General features: G+C 49.3%; 1 protein-coding gene across 1 annotated transcript in view; it reads right to left on the minus strand.

Annotated features, from left to right (window-relative positions):
• The window catches only part of PALLD (palladin, cytoskeletal associated protein), a gene marked incomplete at its 5' end in the record, with an annotated part of 382869 nt that overhangs the window by 88235 nt on the left and 270076 nt on the right, over positions 1 to 24558 (minus strand). The gene's annotated exons all lie outside the window — the stretch shown is intronic.

Below are 24558 nucleotides of genomic sequence, written 5' to 3' on the forward strand. Positions count from 1 at the left end.
CCACAAAGCCTCTGTCCCAGCAGTGGATGCACTGGCCGGACGAAGTTCTCCTCTCACATGGGCTCCATTTCAGAGCTCAGAGGCGCAGCGCAGGGGGAGTAATTCGGGATTCGGTGCACTGCCTCGGGGTCAGCGTGCCACGGCCCAGTCGGCAGCCCAGCGGGGCGTGCTGGCCGGGCCAGGAGGTGGTACGGACGGAGAAAGGGATCACCCAGTCCTCATCCCCCCTGTGGCTCGGAGAGAAGCATCTAGAGAAACAGAAGTGGAAGGGGGCTAGTTCTGGGTTACAAGGAGGGCAGCCGTGGTCAGGACGGTCATTGTCTGTAATCTTGGGCAGGGCCAGCTCATCCGACAGTGGGTGCCGGGGCTCAGGCCCACACACTTGTGGCAGCCCACAAATTTTTTTTAAATTTTAGATAATTTTAAACTCGGAAGAAAAAAAATGAACAAAAGTGACCGTCGTCGTGATGACTGTATAGTAATGAATCCAGCCTGGATTCCAACCGTCTTTGGGCCAATGCTGTTATAAAATAGATTTCTAATTTTTAATGGAGAAGGGACCCACGAAGGCAGAGGAGTCTGGGGCCACGACAGTCCCAGAGCAGCCCTAACGGTCGGCCGTCTGCGCCCTGCACACTTTCATTGGTTGTAAAGCACGTCCGCCCCCTCGCCTCCTTTCAGGGCTGTACTGTGTGCGAACCTAAGGCAGTAGGCGTCGCACGTTTTTAAAAGAAGAAAACAGGTCCTGTGTTCTCAGGCTCCTTACCATCTAAGCGGGCGGACAGTCAGCTGTTCACAGCTGATGCTTTGCAGCCGCTCATTCACGTGAACGTTTCTCCCACTGAGAGTGAGTTGCTGGCGCGTAGGTGAGGCACAATCGTCAGTTCGTGGGGACACCCTTAAAAGGCTTAACGGAAAGCTTGACACATTTAGAAGCTGGACCTCCTCGGGTCTTGTCTGGGGAAGGAGGGAGGGCCAGGCTGAGGGTGGCGGGTGTGCTCCAGACCCCTGTGTGGCCCCCGATGCAACGCCTCCTGGAAGCCCTACCCATCCTGGGTTGGTCCACTTCATCTGCAGATGCTCTGCTTTTCACTTTTTAAATCCCTCAAGAGTCCCTTTTCAATTTCAACTTGTTCGTGGTGTTAAGAGAGCACTTCAGCTACCAAAACACCACCTCTATTAGGTAAAACAATTCTAACCTTGGTCCCTTGTCACCATGTACGTATTCAGACTTTATTTTTTAGACTGATTTATTTTATCTTTTCCAGCTTTATTAAAGTATAATTGACAAATAAAAACTTTTACTTGCTTAAGGAGTACAACGTGATGTAACTTTGTGTAATGACCCTGATCAAGCTAATTAACACACCCATCACCTCGTGTGTGTGTTTGTACGCATGCGTGCGCAAAATTTACGTACACCAGGCTTTAAATATAACAAAAGATCTCATCCAGTCCTAAGTCCTCTTGGAAATGAGGTCTTTAGGGGAAAAAAGTCCCTTAATTTCCTGGTCTCCTTGTCTGCTCAGTGGAGGGGTTGGATGGTGTGATCCCTAAGGCTGCCTTCAGTGGGATGGTCCAGGGATCAGGCCCAAGGTCAGCCCACTCTGGCCTGGCTGTAGGTAGGACTTTGGTAGCAACTCTTCCAGGGGGTGTTGGGGTACTGCAGAGAGCAAGGGTCTTCAGTGACAATCCACTGAGAAGTGACAAAAAAATAGTAAAACCTCTCCTTATGTTTATCTTATCCTTTAAATATTTGTATCTTTGTGTATATTTTTAATATATGCAACATAATACACGTATGTATTTTACATATACAGGTATGTGTACATATACCTATATATGTATATAGACGCACAGACAAACCTCAGAGATACTGTGGGTTCGGTTATAGACCTCAGCAATAAAGTGAATATTGCAGTGAAGCAAGTTGACAGGAACTTCTTGGTTCCCCAGTGCACATACCAGCTCTGTTTACACTATACTGCGGTCTATCAAGTGTGCAATAGCATTGTGCCTCAGAATGTTCATTCCTTAATTTAAAAATACTTCATTGCTAAAAAAGGCTAACCATCATCTGACAACGCAGGGCTGCCACAAACCTTCAATTTGTAAAAAAAAAAAAAAAAACCACACTACCTGTGAAGCACAGTAAAGCAAAGCACAGTAAAATGAGGTCTACCTGCCCATACACAATATTTTACTAAAGGGGATAAACGACCCAAAAAACTTAGTATCCCATGGTTTTACGGCACAAAGAAATATGTAAGCAATGCAATTCACCAGGTGACGTGTGGCAGAGGGCTGGCTTCGAACACCCATCTCTAGGGTCAGCTTAGAGCTTCAAACATGCACATTTAATTTGAGAGGAAGTACTGGGGTCTGTCTTCCATTAGTCTGGGGAGGGGGATGGAATGAGTACAGATATTTCCTTCAAACTATTCCTTTATATGGAGATTCCACTAAATACCCCAGATAGCTGAAGACTTGAGAAAGTCACAAACCTGCCCCGCCTGGACCCCTGCCCCGTCCTGCAAGTTACCGAGTTGATTCTTATGGGTGCAGCTCTGGATAAGCTATGTTTGGAACTTGGATGTTGTGGATAAGCAGAGCATCTGACCTGCCAAATCTCTGTCCCTACTGATGTGGAAGGACCCAGAAGCCACGAAAATACAGACATTTATTACTCCACAATTTTCACTGAGACCCTCACTTCATACATATGTGTGGCATTATCAGATTCCTTACTGATACCATATACAACATTTCAAAATTTACATGTCTGTCTCCCAAATTTTTACTGATGCAGGTAATTTTTGGAACTGCTTCTGTAATTATCATTCTCCTATTCAAACAGAAATTGCCACTTGGATACCTGGCTTCATTTTCTCAATGGAAGTGGAACTTTTCTCATACCTTCAGACACGTTCAAGAGAAGTGTCAGCTACTTGTGATGCTTAGGTGTACCCTCCAAAGCTTTCATTCACACCTACTGAAGGAACGCATGTTCACGTTTAGGGGCTCGTGCTCTGGGTCTGAATCCCGATGTTGTCACTTGCCAGGATGTCTCTGGGAAGGCTGTGTAACCTCTCTGAGCCTCAGTTTCCCCCTCTGAGAAATGGGAACAGCAGTGCTGCCCACAACACGGGGCTCAGTGAGGATTCACGGAGATGCCCAGGGTCACTGGGCACAGCTGCCAACACGGTTAGCGATTCCCGTCGTCATTGCTCAGAAACATGGCCACGTGCGGCCGCTGAGGAGTTTATATTCTAAATGAGTAACTGGACAAAGAAAACCGCTAAGGCATCGCCTCATCTGAGTCAAGAACACAGATTAAAGCTCCTTTAAACTCATGATCTATCAAAACAAGGCTGACGGCCGTGCTCTTTGGGTCCCCACACGAGGGGGCACGTAGGGAAGGCAGCAAGTGCAGCCCTGATAGAAGAACCTCCCTTAGGGACCGAAAGACAACGTTCAACCCAGGTGCTGGCTACAGCGCGAACCCACTGTGAGATCTCGCACAGTTCATGTCAAGTCCTGTGTCTCAGTGTTCTAAACATGCACCAGAGGGGCTGGAGGAGATTACATCTAACATCTACAGTTATTAAATCACTATTGTAAGTCATCATAGGAAATCCCGTTAAGATAGAGTTATTTCTTTGCTCCTCCGCTTTTTGATACCAGGGCATGTAAACGATTTGTGCATTGTTCTAAGTCTGCATTAGCTTTTCCCTGTAAGTAGAATAATTCAAATGAGCTGACTTATGCGAAGTGCTTTCTCATCACTCAGAAGTCCTTGGAATTCCTTTCAGTAGTAGAGGGGCCATCCAAGCTGAAGCGCCGACTGGAAGATTGGATGAACTGCTCTGGCTGCGAGCAGAGGTTTGCCACCCGATGCCGGTCAGCGCTTGGAGATCACCCTGCTCGGGCATCCTGTATCCTCTCCTCTTTAAACTGGGAGGGCTGCTGGCGAGGCTGGGGAACCCCGGACGGACCCCCAGGCCTGGTCACCCCACATTAACCAGATCACAGAGAAATGCCCAGAAGTCTCTGCAGTTACATTTCCTTTGTTTTTCTCACAGAGAACTACAGCTAGCTTTGTTTTTGTTTTTAGAAATAACTGACATATTATTAGCAAGTAGAAATCACAGCTCTCAAAATCACAAAGGCCGTTTGTTACAAGATCATTAAGGACACGAACAGAACTCTGTGAGCTTATTTTCTGTGCAGATAGAGTCTGAAATTTCAGTTCTTTCTTACCCTGGAAACTCTTATTCCTTTTTTTTAAAAATTTAAGCGGTGTTTATTATGAAAAAGTACAACTCATAAAGGCAAGAAAAATGTATCCATATTCATAATGCACTAACACTAATATTTTCTCCATGTTCTTTTCCCGTTTCCCGTCTTCGAAGCATAGCTGTGTGGACAGTGTGTCATTTTATAAACTTTTCAGCTTCATTACATTATTTCTCATAAACGTACTTGTCTTCATGGTCTGACTCACAACTAGGTTTAGTGGCTGCATAATATTCTATTCTTTGAGACAAGGGAATTAACATTCCACGTTCTTTGGCTCTAGTTTGCTTACTTCTTCTGAAATAGTGGAAAAAAAAAAGCTATTACAGGAGACATTTTCAGGTTTATATGTTTATTCCTCTTTTGAATTATTTCCTCAGGGAACATACTGAAGAGTATGACTTTGAGATGAAATACCGCTTGTATAACTCTTGACATTTATAGGTAAATTGCTTTTTTCTTTTTTTAATTCACTTCTTTATTAGTGATGGTAAGCATGTTCTCATAAGGCTGCCATCTTCCTGAATAGGGAAGGCTCACTGAGTAGGGTTCATTCCTGAGTGTGAAGCGGTTATTTCTGAGACCAGAACGTGCCCCTGAGCCCAGCCTGATGCAGAGCTCTTGTGGGCTGTGGGGTTCCCGCCCTTTGCCCTGTGGCCAGCTCTCTCCTCAGACTCTCCCTTCCCACGACGCAGTGTTCTGGAAGTTTCAAAACCCAGTGTGGGCTGTCCAGTTGTGTATTTGGGGTGGGAGTGGAAGCGGGGGGCTCCTTCCCTTCCCTACCTTCAAGTTACCAACAGTCAAGTTACGGAGGATTTTTAAAATTCTGATCCAGGATGAATGCCCTATATCTGTTCCTCGCTTTGAATATAAATATATTGACTGCTTGGTGAACAGAAATCATTTCTCCGTGTTGGTTCTGTGGCACAGAAAGGTGTTTCTCAATCTGTTTAGGATTATCCTGAAATTCCTCTTCCAAAGCTCCGCCCTCCTCCACCCACACTACAAAAAGGTGTCAAAATCAACGTTAATTCATATTACTAAGTAACAAAGATCATTTAACACTTTGGAGGGTCTGGGAGATGAGGCTGAGAGGATCACATGAGCCACCGATGCTTTCTCTGCATAATTTCCTTCTTTGACATCTTCACTATCTACCAACAAACACACCTGGATCAAACGTTTCCCTCATTTGTGAAGAGGTTCGCTTTTTCTCAAAGGACACAACTAACGCTCCGTGTTCAGGGTGCGTCTGAAAATGGGAGTCGAGATATCTTTGTGACGTCTTGGAAACTTTCACCATCTTCAGCTAAAAGTTTCATCAATTACACATTAAAGGAGTGCCACGGTGCTTCTAACGTACAGCTTGCGTTTTTTCCCACGTTTAACAAGGGAATACTTATTATTTCAGCTGCTCAAAGCATTTCTAAACGTCTCTCCGTCGCTGGTCTACAAAAGGGGAGAGATGCAACGTGTATTTCTCACCCCTGCTGAAAGACCAGAGATCCTGTTTTCCCTGTGTGTTTTGTGTAAGCAAGTGACACCAAAATCCTTTGACATTTTTCTTTGCTTATTTTTACTCTCCCAGATTGCCTCGTATCTGCACTCGCTTCTATTCTGAAATCCTGCAGCGCCAATTTCCTTATTTGGTCGCTAGAGCTGCTCTTTGTCTGGGTCAAACATTCTGCTAAGCTTGCAGCCTTGCTTCAAGCCCGCCCCGCCCACTGCTCCCCCTACACACACACACACACACACACACACACACTCCCTCTCTCCCCCATCCCCCGCTCCCCCCCTCCCAAGCAGGTCACTGACTCAGCCTCCTTTGCCTTTACTCTCCAAGCATCCAGCACTTATGCCCATTTAAGGAGCGCCTTTTGGAAATCATAAGGGGCCAGAGAGCTTGCAGCTGTTTGGAAAGTTCGCTCTGTTGCATACACTCCAAGTCACCGCAAAACCTGTATTTCACACGCATGCCCTCCGCATGGGGCCGGGCACCTTTCTGGAAAGAACAAAAAGCCCAGAACGCTCCTGGTCGCCCGATCTGTGGTCACCTGACTCCTCAGTGTCCTGGCTCCTAATCTGGCTGAGGGCAGAGTGGTTTGGTTTTGCCTTCCCCTTCCCCAATCCGGGATGCCCGCAGGACACTCCAGTCTCAGATCGGAAGGAACGTAGTACCCAGGCCCAGCTGGGCAGGCCGGGTCCTTCAGTGGAGGGCACAGGCTCCCAGCGTCGGCCGTCGGCTCCGCGCTCTGGGGCTGCAAGCAGCTGGCATCTCAAGGGCAGAAGGGTATTTTCTGCTTTCTGTACTCAGACGCGTGTGGGGAAAGCACAGCTCTCTGCATTCCCTATTTAAGAAAGAAGCTGCCAGGGCCCATCCCATAAAACACAGCCGTGTTTCTTCACATGTAAACAAGGGAGAAATTCCTTGGGCAAGCACACAGCCTTTTGGTTCCTGAAACAAAGCGGATGGTGGTATTTATTATGTCAAATAAACACATCATCCCACTCCAAAAGGAAACCTGAAACAATCAGCTGAACAAAGCAGTTTTCAAGGTTTTAATCCTTTTGCAATTAGCTCTTGTCTAACTCCACAGAGAAATCCAGACGGAGCTATTTTCCCAGACGGAGGAGGCTGAGTGATTCAAGTCTGTTCCCAAGACTTGCTCTGAAAGGAGTCAGAGCTCGTTTCCCAAGGTAAGTAATATAAACATACAGGATACCCCATCACTTGATATTATTCCTCGTTTAGCACCACACACAGTCTGTACTTTCCTTTGTCCGTTGTGCTCATGATTGAAGCCCCGTTGTCATCTGGCGTCGGACTACATGCTGCCACCAAGCTTCACAGTGGACACGCTGACCACCACAAGGGGCAGACCAAACCCCACAGGAAGCACGTTTTCTCCCGGCCCCTTACCATTCAGTCTGCTTACTTTGTTCACCGTTTTCTCCCGGCCCCTTACCATTCAGTCTGCTTATTTTGTTCACCATGGTGACCAGTGTGGAAATAGCATTCAGCTTAACAGAATTCCCAAAGTGTATGACCCTCTTTTGTTCAGGACCGTCTCTGACTGGCTGGGATGAATTCTTGTTGGTAGAAGTCCTGATCCTCCTAGGAGATGGACAGGGTATGGATTATAAATATACTCTCAATGACCTCCGTTGGTTGTAACCTCAAGGAATCAGACGGGCCTTGAACATGGCTGGTAAGTTCAAACTTGTCCAGGGTTTAGAGCACAAGAAGTCGTGACACTGTTATACTTAATTCTATCACTGAAACACCACGATGCTACTAGAAGAAAATGATTTGTATACCTGCGATTGTGAAGCAGTCAACAAGCACATGTCCAAGAAAAAGAAATCTGTGAAAGCCTATTTCTGAGCTTTTAAAATTAATGTTTACACTGGTGCATCCATCTCATTGTCAAGAAGAAAGATGGTAGTAGCAGTCACTAAAAGATTAAAAAATTCATTGTTTTATGGGAGGAAAAGTTTAAACTGAGAATATTCTACCATGATTTGGGAAACACCATCCCTGCTCACTTTCAGCCCAGTGTTCTGGGAAGCATCGTCCAGAAACACTGGCATCAAGACACTAGCCCCGTATGTGTGATACCGCTTAAATGCGGACTCTAAAAAAAAAATAAAAAAGATACAAATGAACTTATTTACGAAGCAGAAACAGATTCACCGACCTAGAGAACGAACTTACAGTTGGGGGGAGTGGGGTAGGGGCAGGGGAGGGATAGTTAGGGAGTTTGGGAATGACCCGAACACACCGCTCTATTTAAAATAGATAACCAACAAGGACCTACTGTATAGCACAGGGTACCCTGCTCAGTATTATGCAACGACCTAAATGGGAAAAGAATTTTAAAAAAAGAATAGATACATGTATACGTATAACTGAATCACTTTGCTGTACACCTGAAACTATCACGACATTGTTAATCAACTGTGCTCCGATATAAAATAAAAAGTTCAAAAAAAAGAAAAAAAGCAAGTAGCCCAAGACTGGGCTTCCAGACCTGTTTTTGTGCCAGTTTTGCTGCAAAGCAGCTGTGTCACTTTTAAGTAAGTCATTTCATCCCTATGACCCTTATTTTCCACATCTCTGAAATGCAGACACCATTTTAAATCAGAATCCCCAGTGTGGTGAGGTTTCCACATTCCCCCAAAGCCCAGCAGAAATGGTATATTTGCTCAAGACAGACCTTATAGGCTATTGCGTAATTGATTTCCACCCCCAGTGACCCTGCTCTGCTGGTAGAAAAATTTGGTAAATAAGTGGAGGAATCTGAAATATGAGTTCTTAGTGAAAAAAATCAGAATTAGATTAACATAATTTCAAATAATTTCCCCAAGCCTAAACTGCTAAACTCTTAGAAGGAGAAAGGTGATTGGCTCTTATGCTTTTATCTGTGGTTCCCAAATTTAGCCAGAAATTTAGGCTGACTTACCCCCATCCTTTCTCTGAGTTGTTCTTGGGATCATGAAGTTTCTGAGCCTGGTTTACAACTTCTCAAAACTGTGGGCAAAACCTATTATTGACAGATTCTAAGTACATTTTTTGGTTGTTGCTTCATCCCACACTCTCCCGACTGAATCAGGAGTTCAGTGGAGCTGGTTCTTTCTAGGCCGCGTGCCTGAGCCTCCCGACCCCTTGTGTCACACTGTGTCCAGGACACCGTGTCTGGGCCACCTGAGGGATGCTGCGGGTCCCACAGTAAGGTGGAGCTGCGAGATGGGGAGAAAACTGCTGATGTGCACAGTACGTGATCCTAACAATAGCTTTAAAAAACAGAGAGAATGATCTGGGTTTTGTACTGGGGCGTCAAAATGTGATACAATCAGGTTGACCAGTTAAAATAATCCTGCCTGTGCTTTAGTTTCCTCATTCTAAGTAGATGGTAACTGCCTTGTTCTGAAGCAGGGGAGGTTTCTCAAAAGAAGCCCTGCACCTGGGAAAGTACTGGTAGCACGAAGTAGTAAGAAGGGCACTGCCTGGGAAGGGAGAAGACAATTAAATTCTGTGATTCTGGTAAAACTGATAATATTTTCATATCACCCCTTTCCACAGGCGTGGACCTTTCCTTGGAGTTATAGTTCTCTTGAGGAAAAAAAATGCATCATTTGGACCTTCAAACATGAGTCAGGAAATAGATTCCAATTCCCTTTTCTTTTTTTCAAAATGATTACCTTTTTCAAAAGAAAAGAAACCCACACTAAGAGCTCTGGGGACAATGAGGCCTTCCGCACCAGCATTCCAAGCCCGGATTTGCTTTTGGGGAGGTTCCTCCCTGCCAGGCCCTGCATTCTTTCCGACGGCCTGGCATTCAGGCTGGCGAGACGATGGGGGGCTGGGAGTCGGGGCCATTTTCAGGCTTTGCTCTCATTTCCACGCCCATGTTTACACTGCAGGGTCTGATGGGAAAGAAGGAAAATGGTTGCCAGATGTTTCCCCACATTTGTTTCAAAAGCAAAGAGGAAGCCCGACACACTCTTCACGACAACACTGCAAGCGAACGAGTATGACAGAGGGGGGACACCCATCCCCGAGGCCCGGCTGCGGCCGCACGCTGCTCCCGGTGTGGCGTCTTCACATTAAGCTGCTCTTAGGAGAACCCCCCCAGGGATGGAAAATCTTCTCAAAGCAGCAGGCGGGAGAGGGCCTGCAGCCTAAATGGTGACCAGGAGCGTCTGGACACGTCCTCTCCCCTGCTGGCCGTGACCCAGCCCGCCACCCCGGAAGCGTGCTCGCTGGAACCCCTGCCCGGCTCTCTGTCCCCCAGACTGTGGTCCCCATCCATCCAGGCGGCTCAGCTCTCCATACCGCAGGCTCAGGGAGCGACCGCGGAGGCCCACGGGACACACTGCCACGTGCACTGTGCCCGACAAGCCAATGTCAGTTGCCAAGCTTCACGGCAGGGATGCCGAGTGAGGCCTGGGCCCCCTGAGCAAGGCCCGTCCTGACACGTCTCCAGGGATGGGAGGTCTGGACCAGAGGGTGGGGAGTAACCCTTGTTTGGCTGGTACCGAGCCTCGGGTCCCAGGCTGAGGTTCATTTCTCTGAACCCAGGTGCCTTCTTTGTCTCCGCAATCAAAGACCAAGACGGGTTCTGTAAGGTCAGGGCTGGTGTGTGTCTCACCCAACACAGAACACCTCTCACCGCGGCTCTCCCCTCCTCCGACAGGAAGATGCTGCTTTGCCACACTCCACTGTCCTCCTTCGAACCTCTGACCTTTTCTAGTCCACAGCACCCACCAGTAGAGCTCCCAGAGCGGATCCGGTGGCACCGTCACCTCCCTTCTCTATTTCTCTCGGGTTTTCATGCCGCCGTTTCACACCCCGACTCTGAGCTGGACAGAAACTTCTCCCCTTAGAGCCTCCTTCACCTTCTGCGTTTCCTGTTTCTCTGCAGTTCAGTAGACATTTTTTTCTTTAATTTATTTGATTGAAGTATAGTTGCTTTACAATGTTGTGTCAGTTTCTGCTGTACAGTTATACACATAACTGTGACTCAGTTATACACATACATACACGCTTTTTCATATTCTCTTCCATTATGGTTTATCCCTGGATATTGGATAGAGTCCCCTGTGCTCTACAGTAGGACCTTGTTGTGTATCCATCCTGTATATAATAGTTTGCATCCGCTAATCCCACACTCCCAGTGCATCCCTCCCCGACCTCTCCTTCCCCATGGCAACCACAAGTCTGTTCTCTATGACTGAATCTGTTTCTGTTTTGTAAGTAAGTTCATTTGTATCATTTTTTAATTAGATTCCACATATGAGTGATATCATATGATGTTTGTCTTTCTCTGTCTGACTTACTTCACTCTGTATGATCATCTCCAGGTCCAGCCATGTTGTTGCAAATGGCATTAGTTCATTCTTTTTTTTTTTATTTATGGCTGAGTAATATTTCATTGTATACATGGACCACATCATCTTTATCTGTTCCTCTGTCGATGGGCATTTAGGTTGCTTCCATGTCCTGGCTATTGTAAATAGTGCTGCAGTGAACACTGGGGTGTATGTATCTTTTAAAATTACAGCTTTCAGTCTTTTCCAGATATTTGCCCAGGAGTGGGATTGCTGGATCATATGGGCTCTGCTTTTGGTGTTTTGAGAGGACATACATTTTCTGAACACCCATTAGTTAGAAAAGACTTCTCCGTAGACCGATGACAGAAGAGGACCAAGGTATTTACCTTCCCCTCCAAGCAGAGGCAGCCACAACTCCACGAAACAGACACGGCTGCAACTGGCGGGAAGGGATCCGTGTGGAGCCCGCGTGGGGCTGTGGGACCCGGGGAGGTGGGGCAGGAGACCCGAGAGGCACCTGCAGCACGTGCTGGGCGGCCACGTGACTCTCCATATTTGCGGAGCCCCAGATCTGGGCACGTCTGTCTCTTTTCATTGCTCTTACTTTGGGGAGAGGGAGACAAAGCTGCTTCCTTACAAGGGTCACTGCCATAAAGGTTGCTGCCCTTTCCCAATCGGCTCCAGCCTCCAGCTCTCTCCCCGTCTCTCACCACCTCTCTGTCCCGAGATCTCTGTCGTCTGACCTGTGGTCGCTCAGCCTTCCCGTCCTCTACCTCTGACCTGGGAGGGGAAGTGCTTCCATTCACCTGAAATACTACCCAAGCCCAACGTGTGCTCAAGACTCCACTCCTTCCAGGCTCCTCCAGGCCTACAGCCCACGGCCGTACTTTTCCTCTCCTGAACTTTCAACCCCCAAATCTCCTCCTCTCGTCAACGGGCTCCAGACAAGCGCCTTTTGTCCTCAGACCATCTTCCAGGGACCTTCCTCCATCACTGAGGTGCCATTTTCCCCGTTTCATCACCAAATGCTGCACAAGCTGAGCCTCCAGCCTCACCGTCTTCGTGTCCTCCTCTTCCCTTCCCTTCCCAGTCTTGCTTCCCCACCTTGCACTGTGCTCACACCAGCCTGAGGAGGCCCTTCGTGGTCACTGGAGCACCAAACCCCAGAGCCTCTTTCTAATGCTGCTCAGTGCCCAGCCCCTTGGGCCCAGCCCTGGCCTCCCCGGAGGCCGACCTCCACCACGCTGCTCTCTTCCGGGTCTCTCCCACTTCCCTGGCCACTCCTGCTTGGTTCTGTCCACTAACACCCCTCGTTCCTGCGTCTGACCCTAACCTATAGGCACTTCTCAAGTGTCTGTCTCCTCTTTCCTCGTCTACCGGCTACCCCTGGGGTATTTCTCACACCCCATGTGTGCAGGGGGCGACTAGAATGCACCTCTTCTCAGTTCCAGAAACTTCTTCCCAATCCCTTATTATGATACATCCACCAGCACCTGGAGCACAAGCCCCAGATGGATTCCACTCCAAGTGCCCTGGTTCAGGTTTCCATCCCTTGCCCTTGGCACTATTACAGTCGCTTCCTAACTTTTCCCTCCAATACCCCCTCTATGTAGCTAGTTTCCTAAAACACAAATCTTATTCTAGAACTTCTGTTTCGTGTAAGAGGGCTGGCTAGGTATCTCGATCCTTCACTGAAAACAATTAAAAAATGAATGATGGATTATAAACGTCATTTTCTAACACACTGAAACACGGTCCAGAGTTAAGGATTTATAAAGGTGGGAACACAGAGTGGAAGCTGCTTCACCCTGAGGGAACTTTCCAGAAGCTAGAGAATGAGCTTCCGTTTTCATGGCCTCATAAGAACGAGAGACAGAAGAAGAAACCCCACGCTGACTTAAGGTGAAGAGCTTAATAATCATAGACCCTTCCCTGGAAAGCTGAGACCCCTCCCCAAAAGGCCCCCAGTGTGGACCAGACATTAAAACCGTCCACCCATGGGTGCTGCTGGGTCCTTGCAAAGGAGGTTATCTTGGTTTCAGGACAGCAGGGGAGAAAATCAGTCCAGAGAAGGTGAAACCACAACTGACCTTTTGAGCAGATTTACAACCCAGATTGCCATCATCAGGATGATTAAAAGAAGGAAAACAAAATAGCCCCCAGGCCTTGAATGCAGTTTAAAACAGCCCCAGAATGGTGATTTCTTCAGACACCTGGCAGAGCAGACCCTCTCTGGAAGAAGCCACCTTCATCCCAGGCCTCCAGGAATTCTCAGGAACAAACTTCCAAGGAATACCAGTGGTTTACAGTAAAAAAAAAAAAAAAAAAAAAAAAAAAAGCAAGTAAATAAAATCGCAAAGGACGCATGGAAACAAGGTATCATGAGCAAGAAGCAGCAGAAATAACAGAAGAAACAGACCTATAGACCCTTCCAATACTGGACGTATTAGATACAGGGTATATAAAAATAATATCATGTTTAAAGAAATGAGACACATTTTTAAAAATTTCCTTGTTCAAAGCCCTTAGTTGCTCCCCAGTGCAAACTGTAAAGACAGGCTGAGGACTTCCAGCCTGTCTTTACAAGAAACTCATCGGGATGTGTCTCCTCTCATGCACCTACTCAACTTTCAATGCCTGGCTCAAAATGACACCACCTCCATGAAGCCCACTCAGATCTGCCCAGAAGGAACTGATGTATTTTCTCCTACGTTCTCACGGACGTTCCGCAGTACAATGTGCGCATGTCACATTACAGAATGTTCTGTTTTCCTCAATGGACTGTAAGCTCTTGAGAATCTAAAGCTTCTCTTAGAAAAAAAATCTCTGAATGTGTCACACACCTGGCCCGGTACTTTCTATACGATCGAAACCAAGGAGCGTTTGCTGAATCTGGTTCAATCGAAAAATCACTCCCCAGGCTGAACGGTCTCTGTGGCCCTCAGATTCTGGCAGCGCAAAGTAACATTTGGTATTCAAGCTTTTTACTGGCCCCCAAATCGCACTACGAAGCCTTCGTCTCCTCACTGCCCCTTGTAAAGTCCTTGCTCACTTTTTAACATCTGACTCTGGTTCATTTGTTTTCCCCTCTTTGAAGCGCCTTCCCTCCCTCTGCTCCTGGAAACGTTGTCTTTTCCTCATTTTGTTTCTGGATCTGCGTTAAATTTTTACTCTGTTAGGAGCAGACAGTGATCAGTGACTAGCAGCCCGATTCTGCCTGTAAAAATGATAGGTGACTGGATCTCTCTCTAAGGATACACAGCTCATGTCAGTGAGCACCTATGACGCTGTGCTGGTCGCTGGGCCAGACGCAAGAGCTGCAAATACAATCAAGGAGATCAAATTCCCTGACTCCCAAGATCTCACATTCCAACAGGGAATCAGAGATAAACGAGGACCTGTAATCATAAGGCACTAACGGCCGTGACTTCCCAGGAGCTAAAGCAAGTGAGGCCACAGCGAGGATGTGTGACCGGGTGGCAGGGGGCGGCTTCCCTTTCCCCTTTCCCGGGAAAGGGGCTCGAAAGGCCCCTTTCGAGCTGCCCCGAGGATGAGTCAGGAGTGTGTGGGTGGCTGGCGCGAGCATCCCAGCGTGTGGGAAGACTGTGCCCAGAGGCGTGAGGTTGTGCAAGACCCCTGCACACTCAGAGCCGGGAACGAGCTCGCGCGGGACCCCGAGGGGACGTGGGCAAGTCCCGGCGCTGCGCTGAGGCTTGGGGCCCAGAACGCGAGATCAAAATTCCCTAAATATTTCCACTTTTCCCGCTCTCAGCCTCGCTTCCTTCCAAAGCGTTCCCGCGCTCAGGCCTCTGCGCCCGGGGCTCCGAGCTCTCCTCCATCTTCTCCCCGCTGGAGGGCAGGGCGCCAGGGCCTGACACACCGGGGCTGCGTGCGGCCCCAGGGCCGACCCTGCATGCACAGCACAGCGGGCTCAGCCCCGCCTCGAGCTTTTGGCTGATGCTTCCACCTGGGAAACTCTTGAGACAAAGTGGGAAGAAGTCCTGGTGGTTTTCCTTCACAGAGAAAATACACACCTGCCCCTCTTTACCCTGCATACAGGACTCTGGCCACGAAAAGAGCCGCTCCTTTTAGGACACACACAAGTCTGATGCTGTGGACCATAAAATATAATATGTACCGGATAACAGCCTACGGCAAACTAAGCAATACGCTTCTTCAGTAAGAGGGCGGCTGCGGAGACAGGGACCGTGACTGTTTAACCACGGCTGCCCCATCACTTAAAGTGAGGACCCCGGTTATGTGGCTCCGCGTCCACATTTGTCTTCACTGTGAACCAGAAGTACCCACACGACCAGAGCCATGGAATCTCACAAAAGGGTCTTCACTACCGCAGAAGGTTTTAACCTTACTCTAAACTGAGACACAATGGTCTTCAAATTCTGAATACTGTTCTGAAGAACATGTATTTGTGGGCCCTCCGCTTGTGTCTAGACAGTACCAGACCGAGGTAAACCAGCTAGATTCTGTGTTACACCGACTTCTGGACAAATACAAGGGGAAATGTCCCAGGAACTTCACCTCTGGGCTGTGAAGTATGGCGCGTTATTTCTGAGTTAATGTTATTTCCAATCTGCTTTAGAAGTGACATACTTCCTTCCTGACTTTCATCAGAAAAATCAAATCTGCATGGATGACTTTTCTCCCCGGTGCTGTCTGCGGCGCTCTTCTCAAGAGCCATACGTGTGTCACTACCACACATGGTCCCATACACGGTGAGTCATCATTAAGAAGCCAAGCCCGTTCATGACGGTAACAGCTCGATACTGCAAATGGAAAAGATGTAAATGGATTCTAGGTCATAGGGTGTGTGTAACATCAGGCCTATCAAATGATGCAAAGGTCTTTACCATGTGGTTTTTTACAATTTCTACTCCCACCAGCAGAGTATGAAATACCCTGTCACTTCAATCCTTGCCAGAACTTGTATTCGTGGGACTTTTTCATTTTTCGCCAATCAGGTGGGAAGGGAATGGTATCTCTCTGTTGTTTTGATTCATATTTTCCTCATTACCAATGAGGCTGAGTAACTTTTCTAGTTTATTGGCAACTTGAATTCCTTCTTTGGTGAAGTGGCTGTTCAGGTCTTTCACCGTTTTTTTTTCTTTCTTTCTTATTTGCCTGACTGCCTTCTTCGTACTGATTTGTGAGTTCTTTATTTCTTTGCAGGAATTGTTTATTTTTGTAACTTGTGTATTCAGGTAGTGGTCCAGCGCTGTCCATATGAGTTGAAAATATTCTCCACTCTGTGGCTTGTCTTTTTACTATCTTCATGGTGTCTTTTGATGATCAGGAGTTTTTTATTTTAATGAGCTTAAATGTATCAAACTTTTCCTTTTATGTCCTGCTTAACCCATGTGGAATTAATTTTTGTATATGGTGCGAGGAAGAAATTCGTTTAAAAACTGGAAGCACACAAGTTAACGAGTATTATTTATAAAAAGAGGAACCTTCAGAGGGAAGGTTTTATACTGTCCTCTTTTACTGCAGATGCACAGCCTGCCTCTGATAAGAGGCAAACAGAGTACCTTGTTCAGGGACAGCAGAGTGTGGATCTGTAATTCCCTTGGGAAGTAAGAATACATATGTCAGAGGCTCCATGTAGGGAAATGTTCTCAAGGGTGCATATGTGTATGAATCACACTCATGCACGGGCTACACAAATGCTTGACAATTCATGGACAGCTTTTGGAAAGATGCACAGGAAGCAGTTACAGTAGCTACCTGTGGGGAATGTATTTTTAAAATTGTGTGCCTTGGGGGAAAATAATAGAATGTTTTAAGATTAAATTACTAAATCGTTTAATAGGAAAATAGCATCAGATATACCAAAATTTATTTACATATGTTCTTTCAGGAATTCATCAAACAGACATGCGGGTTTTCAATGATTTCACACGTGCTTTTTGCACAGACCCAAAATACTGGCTACTTAAGCAGCACAGGGAACTGCACTGAATTACGGCGTGCCCCACCTTCCTTGAATTCCAAACACTACTGCCAAATCCATCCTCTGAATAAAAGATGGGGGAGCCCAAGAGATGAGCAATTTGCCTATAGGTTCATGGTGAGTATGTAGTGTGATTTATAGATTTGTGTTAGACATTTTTTTGATGTTAAGAGGCTCTGGTTATCTTTCAATCAACTACCCTGGTTTAAGCAAGGAGTAAGGGTTCTCTCTTTTTCTTCCTTCTGCATTTTTTGCTGAACAATTTAGTTGCACAAGGAACCAACTGTGATTTCCCTCACCCTTTAAGAAATGGGCCAGTTTACTTCAAGTCTGAACAATGAACAGCAAGGAGTTATTTAAGTATTATAGTCACAGCAAATACATCAGAATATATACACTTTTAAAAACTTTAAAACATTTCAGCAGGTATTTGCTATATGTGATTGAGCAGGATACAATCACTATATATACTATGGTCCTATCCTTACAATATGTGTATTTATGCAGTTAAAAAGTTAACAGCGATCACCTCTAGAGACGTTAGGATATTTATAATTTCCTCTTCGTGCTTTTCAGTTTCTGCAAATCTAAGGGAGATATTGTAGTTGAAGCAACACGGAAATTTTAACATGTGCCTTAGTTCTAAGCTAAGAAGCTTTTGCTTCTAATATTCTTATAAGAAATGAACGAATCTTACTGTCTGTCTTACTTCAGAAAATGGCATTGCAAATTTTTAAGTTCGAAACCAACTTTCTAAAAAAGAAAACCTTCATTTTTAAGCTTTTATTCCTCTAAGTATAATTTAGATTTCTTCTAATGGCATCTTGATTCAGAGGAGTTTAGCAATTAGCCGCCTTACCTTTTACACGGGGGAGTGTTTAGATAAATAAAGGTTCCCTGTCAGGGGAAGAACACGTTTAGAAGTCTACTATCAAAATCTATTAATAATAGAGATTATTCTGGAACATGGCCCACACATCACCTTGACCTCCGCTCTACTAGAGTTGTGACAAAGCAGGTGACCAGGCAGCCTTTTCATGAAGATATAGTGGACTTGTCTGCGTATGACTCTGAACTTGCACCCTTAACCAAAGTGTCTTTGGTTCTGATTTTATAACATTGAACTCAAGAAAAATAGCCAGATTGGGATCAGAGGGAAAGTTCCTTGTCTAACTCAACATGTTGCAAAATTCCACGAGGGATTTACTGACTGTGGGATTAACACGCAGGGGCTGTGCTCTGTGGTTGGGGGGTGGGAAGCGTGTGGAATACAGCTGTCAAACCACAGCAACGAGACACAAATCTGATGGCAGCTACATCTGGAATTTGGCTGTGTGTTCGACTGTGAACTCGGTCTGACTGTGAGCTAACATGAGGAGTGGTTCGCCTCACCATGGAAACCGGCCGGTCTGCCTGTATCTGCCGCGTCTTCCTAGCTCTCTCTTCAGGCTAAAGCTGAGATAACAATCCAGTTCTCACACCTCTGGTTTCTTTTCCTTAAGGCACCTGCTCTTTTCCAAGGCGAAAATGCCTAAAATTTCCTTGGTCACGAAGTTATCTCCAAGTAACATAATTCGGGGTGATCTGATAAACTATATTAGGAATTAAACAATTTCCTGCGAAGGAGGAGGATGAACGGACAGACGAGTAGCTCTGTTTACCCCGTCTGGTTGTCTGGTGGTCTAAAGGTATCAAGTTTTTGGATGAGTCGCAAATTCTGTTCCCTAGTATTTGGTAAAGAAGGTGAGAATCAAAGTCAGGATCAGTGTGGTGTAGATACAGGGATTTCTAAACGAGCACGCGTTCCTTCAAAAATATCCCAAAGTCATTTGATTCGTTCTTTTTCTTTGCTAATCCAACTATGTCTTCTTCAAGCCAAGCAATTTTTCGGAGAGATAAAAATGTTAAAAATCTTCACAGATCTGACCAGATCAAAACCACAGGCAAGCTGACTGTGTACAATACCTACTGTCCTGAGTTATGTTTTTGTAAGCAAAGTAAAGATAACCCCAACTTATCTTAGTGAGTTCCTTGGGAAGTAAAGTTTTCTCCTTGAAGTGATGCCCTGGCTTTTAGAGAACAGGCCAGGTGCCCACAGTCATGTCCGCTAGAAAACAATCCTGCAGAACTAGCGGACTTTGCCCTTTGAGTTCTACAACAGGGAAAGTAAACCACGGTTTTCGTCACAAATGTACTGTCACCACCGAAAGGTGAGAGGAGGTCCCCTTGACTTGGTCCAACTGCGTTGTTACGAGAAACTCTGTGATCTCAGCCGCAGCATGTGACTGTTCTGAAACTTCTCTTCAAATATCAGATTGCTGCTTTACAGCACAGGGAACTCTGGTCAATATTATATGACCACCTAAATGGAAGAGAATCTGCAGAAGATACATGCACATGTATAACGGAATCACCTTGCTGTACACCTGAAACTAACACAACACTGCTAATCAACTACACTCCCATATAAAATAAAAAGTTCAAAACATAAAATAAAGCGAAGCGCAATAAAAAACAATAGACAGGAGATAAGCCATTTGAAAACCCGTCCGCCGCCCGTAGTTTTCACCTTGCGGATGTAACCCCCACTCACTCCACCGACACTTATGAGCAGAGGCTACGGCTCAGACCCCGGGTGGATGGAATCCCGTCTGGCCTGGCGTGTGTCTTGATTATCACGTGCTAACGCAGCGACATCAGTTAACTCCTTCCAAAGCCCTACAGGACAAACAAAGCAGCCAACCTGACGGCAGCCGTGAGCCATCACCCGGCGACGCCTCCCCTGCTAGCCCGCGAGGAACCCTCGGCCACGCAGGACTTGGGCCCTGCTCCTCACACGCCTGGGCCCACAATGCTCGTTCCTGAGAATCACTAAGGGGAAGGCAGGGAACGGCGCAGTCAGCGTCTGGAGATTTCCTGCATCCCCTGCAGAGAGCAGGGGAACGGTGCCGTGCGCCCCTAGGAGTCACCGCACGCACACTTGTTTCGCTGAGTCCACCTCCACCCACTTGTGAATTATCGAGGAGGGAAACCTCAGACGCTGCACTGTAGCCTGGCCGCTTCCAGCTTTTTTGACTGTAGCCAGTAATAAATACTTTTTTTTTTTTGGCCACTCCACTCCGTGGGGGTGAGGGTGAGGGGTGAGGGTGAGGGGTGGGGGTGAGGGGTGAGGGTGAGGGGTGAGGGGTGGGGGTGAGGGTGAGGGGTGAGGGGTGAAGGGTGAGGGGTGAGGATGAGGGGTGAGGGGTGGGGGTGAGGGGTGAGGGGTGAGGGGTGAGGGTGAGGGGTGGGGGTGAGGGGTGAGGGTGAGGGGTGAGGGTGAGGGGTGAGGGTGAGGGGTGGGGGTGAGGGGTGAGGGTGAGGGGTGAGGGTGAGGGGTGAGGATGAGGGGTGGGGGTGGGGGTGAGGGGTGAGGGGTGAGGGGTGAGGGTGAGGGGTGAGGGGTGAGGGGTGGGGGTGAGGGTGAGGGGTGGGGGTGAGGGGTGAGGGTGAGGGGTGAGGGGTGGGGGTGAGGGGTGAGGGTGAGGGGTGGGGGTGAGGGGTGAGGGTGAGGAGTGAGGGTGAGGGGTGAGGGTGAGGGGTGGGGGTGGGGGTGAGGGGTGAGGGGTGAGGGTGAGGGGTGGGGGTGAGGGGTGAGGGTGAGGGGTGAGGGTGGGGGTGAGGGGTGAGGGTGAGGGGTGAGGGTGAGGGGTGAGGGTGAGGGGTGGGGGTGAGGGGTGAGGGTGAGGGGTGAGGGTGAGGGGTGAGGATGAGGGCTGGGGGTGGGGGTGAGGGGTGAGGGGTGAGGGGTGAGGGGTGAGGGGTGAGGGGTGAGGGTGAGGGTGAGGGGTGAGGGTGAGGGGTGGGGGTGAGGGGTGAGGGTGAGGGGTGAGGGTGAGGGGTGAGGATGAGGGGTGGGGGTGGGGGTGAGGGGTGAGGGGTGAGGGTGAGGGGTGGGGGTGAGGGGTGAGGGTGAGGGGTGAGGGGTGGGGGTGAGGGGTGAGGGTGAGGGGTGGGGGTGAGGGGTGAGGGTGAGGGGTGAGGGTGAGGGGTGAGGGTGAGGGGTGGGGGTGAGGGGTGAGGGTGAGGGGTGAGGGTGAGGGGTGGGGGTGAGGGGTGAGGGTGAGGGGTGAGGGTGGGGGTGAGGGGTGAGGGGTGGGGGTGAGGGGTGAGGGTGAGGGGTGGGGGTGGGGGTGAGGGGTGAGGGGTGAGGGGTGAGGGGTGGGGGTGAGGGGTGAGGGTGAGGGGTGAGGGGTGGGGGTGAGGGGTGAGGGTGAGGGGTGGGGGTGAGGGGTGAGGGTGAGGGGTGAGGGTGAGGGGTGGGGGTGAGGGGTGAGGGTGAGGGGTGAGGGTGAGGGGTGGGGGTGAGGGGTGAGGGTGAGGGGTGAGGGTGGGGGTGAGGGGTGAGGGGTGGGGGTGAGGGGTGAGGGTGAGGGGTGAGGGTGAGGGGTGAGGGGTGGGGGTGAGGGGTGAGGGTGAGGGGTGAGGGTGAGGGGTGGGGGTGAGGGGTGAGGGTGAGGGGTGAGGGTGAGGGGTGGGGGTGAGGGGTGAGGGTGAGGGGTGAGGGTGGGGGTGAGGGGTGAGGGTGAGGGTGAGGGGTGAGGGTGAGGGGTGGGGGTGAGGGGTGAGGGTGAGGGGTGGGGGTGAGGGGTGAGGGTGAGGGGTGGGGGTGAGGGGTGAGGGTGAGGGGTGGGGGTGAGGGGTGAGGGTGAGGGGTGAGGGGTGAGGATGAGGGGTGGGGGTGGGGGTGAGGGGTGAGGGGTGAGGGGTGAGGGGTGGGGGTGAGGGGTGAGGGTGAGGGGTGGGGGTGAGGGGTGAGGGTGAGGGGTGAGGGTGGGGGTGAGGGGTGAGGGTGAGGGGTGAGGGGTGGGGGTGAGGGGTGAGGGTGAGGGGTGAGGGTGAGGGGTGAGGGGTGGGGGTGAGGGGTGAGGGGTGAGGGGTGAGGGTGAGGGGTGGGGGTGAGGGGTGAGGGTGAGGGGTGAGGGGTGGGGGTGAGGGGTGAGGGTGAGGGGTGGGGGTGAGGGGTGAGGGTGAGGGGTGGGGGTGAGGGGTGAGGATGAGGGGTGGGGGTGGGGGTGAGGGGTGAGGGTGAGGGGTGAGGGTGAGGGGTGAGGGGTGGGGGTGAGGGGTGAGGGTGAGGGGTGAGGGGTGGGGGTGAGGGGTGAGGGTGAGGGGTGAGGGTGAGGGGTGGGGGTGAGGGGTGAGGGTGAGGGGTGAGGGTGGGGGTGAGGGGTGAGGGTGAGGGGTGAGGGTGAGGGGTGAGGGTGAGGGGTGGGGGTGAGGGGTGAGGGTGAGGGGTGGGGGTGAGGGGTGAGGGTGAGGGGTGGGGGTGAGGGGTGAGGGTGAGGGGTGGGGGTGAGGGGTGAGGGTGAGGGGTGAGGGTGAGGGGTGAGGATGAGGGGTGGGGGTGAGGGGTGAGGGGTGGGGGTGAGGGGTGAGGGGTGCCCAGGCAGGACGGCCTTGCTTGGGACCGGCTGTAAGAGACAGGATCCACTCTGGAGAGTAACGAGAGGAGAAAACCATCCAAAAGCTACTAGAAAGCTCTGGGGTCTTCTGGAATTTGGCCCAGAGCCGGGGAAGAACAGAACAGCAGAGCAAGGCCTGCCGATGGGGGGGGGGCGGAGGGGAGAAGGTTACTGCATCCTCGCGGGACTGAACGCATCTCGGTGTCAACCCTTCGACGACCCCGTGACACAAGTGCTTTGCTACTTGCTTTTCACGGACAGGGACCCTGATCTTCAGGGAACGGTTCACTAATCTCTCGCCAAAGTTCCACGCAGGGGACTGGGGGTGGGGCATGTGGCCTGGGCAGCCTCCCAGCACACCCCCTGCCCTTCTGGCCCCACAGGACGGGGTGGGTGAGAGCGGGCAGCAAGGTGGAGTTAGGTCACTGAGCCTGCGTGTCGTGAGAGCACTGGTCTCCGTCCGGTATACTTATTTACCTGTAAATTATGCGCCCATATTCCAGAACTAATATGTGCATTTAAAACAGCGCCCCCAGGATCGATTTTAGAAGAATAAGATGAAATACATTTTTTTTTTCCGCTGAGAACACACTCGAACACAGACACATTTTGGAAGAGAAGCCCTCGACTGTGATAGCGCGGTAAACTCTGTGCCCAGAGGCCAGGGATATACGGGTTTACCGTCCTCTTCTGTTTGGGTTACGTTTGCGGGAAAGCTGATGACCGGGAGGTTTGAGCTGAAGGGCAAGGAAACTTCCTGGTGCAGAGACGACTCAGGGGGGCCTGGAGGAGACCCAAATTTTGGGCCAGTGACGGGAAGCAGAAGTGCCGCTCAGAAGAGAGACCCAGAAACGGGGGCGGGGGGCGGGGAAGCTGCTGAGTGCTGACAACTTCCTTCCACTTGGCAATATTCCTAGGTCAGTTCCTACAGTTCTCCTCAACTCCTTGGGTACCATGTACAATTACTCTTATTTGTGTATTTTTTTCAGCAACCCTGTTGGTGAAGAAATTTTTATCCTACAACAGGAGTGTGGTGACTTTGGGGTCAGGTCCCACACAGAGGCCTTTGCTCTGTGAGGTGACATGAGGTGTGACAAGGAAGCTAAAAGCACCTCAACCCACCAGCTACGCGGAGACCCCGATCTCTGCTGCAGCGCACGGAGCCCCCTTTCCTTGAAATTGTCAACAAAACTGTATCACGTGCATGTGTGCATTTTCAGGGGAAAGGATCCACAGCTGTCATCAAATTTCTGAAGATTCCCTAATCCCAAAAGATAAGCATCGCTGAACTAGGCACTCATTTGATTAGCTCCTCCTTTAAAACAGATTGCATCTTGGGAGGGTGAAGGTGCTAGGAAAAGACCTCATGTTAAAAAAGCAACAACTATTTGGAGGAAAATGAAACAAAACAGCAGGGAAACATATAAAGTATCCCGATCCTACTGTCCAGAGGCATCTATGTTGACAGTTTGGTGTCTAGGAGCTTAGAACAATCTCCAGAGGAATTATTTCAATCAGACAATCTACACTTAGCTTAAAACCTACAAGGGTCCCAAAGGGGAAATTGGAGTCTGACACACGGTGGTGCTGGGAGAGTCAAAGGGGGTCATTTTGAGAAAGGACTGTCCTGGAGAGGCACCCCTGGGTAGGACGTCCCGTGGGGTCTTGGAGGGGGGGCGGTCACAGCGTGCTGGAGGAAGTGGAGGTTAGGTCGGCTGTAAAGACAGCTGCTCTGAGCCCCAGTGCTGGTGGGCGCCAGTGCTTGGGGTCGTTCCTGTGGCTTGGATGCCAGTAGTTGATGGAAACGACAGGTCTGGTGGTCACAGGAACATGAAATAAAGACGCAAGGTCTACATGATGACGATGAGAAGACGTTACTGAGGGGAGTCAGGAAAAGGAGTGGCGAGACAGTCCTCTTTGTGATGGGAAGATTCAGTGACCTAACGCTGTCCATTCTCCACAAGAGCAATGTTTAATTTGAAATCAACATCTCAAAATCGCAATGGAATTCTTTTC

This window comes from Mesoplodon mirus (assembly GCF_964341445.2).
Source record: "Mesoplodon mirus genome assembly, chromosome: 1".
In the NCBI taxonomy this organism is placed as follows: Eukaryota; Metazoa; Chordata; class Mammalia; order Artiodactyla; family Ziphiidae; genus Mesoplodon; species Mesoplodon mirus.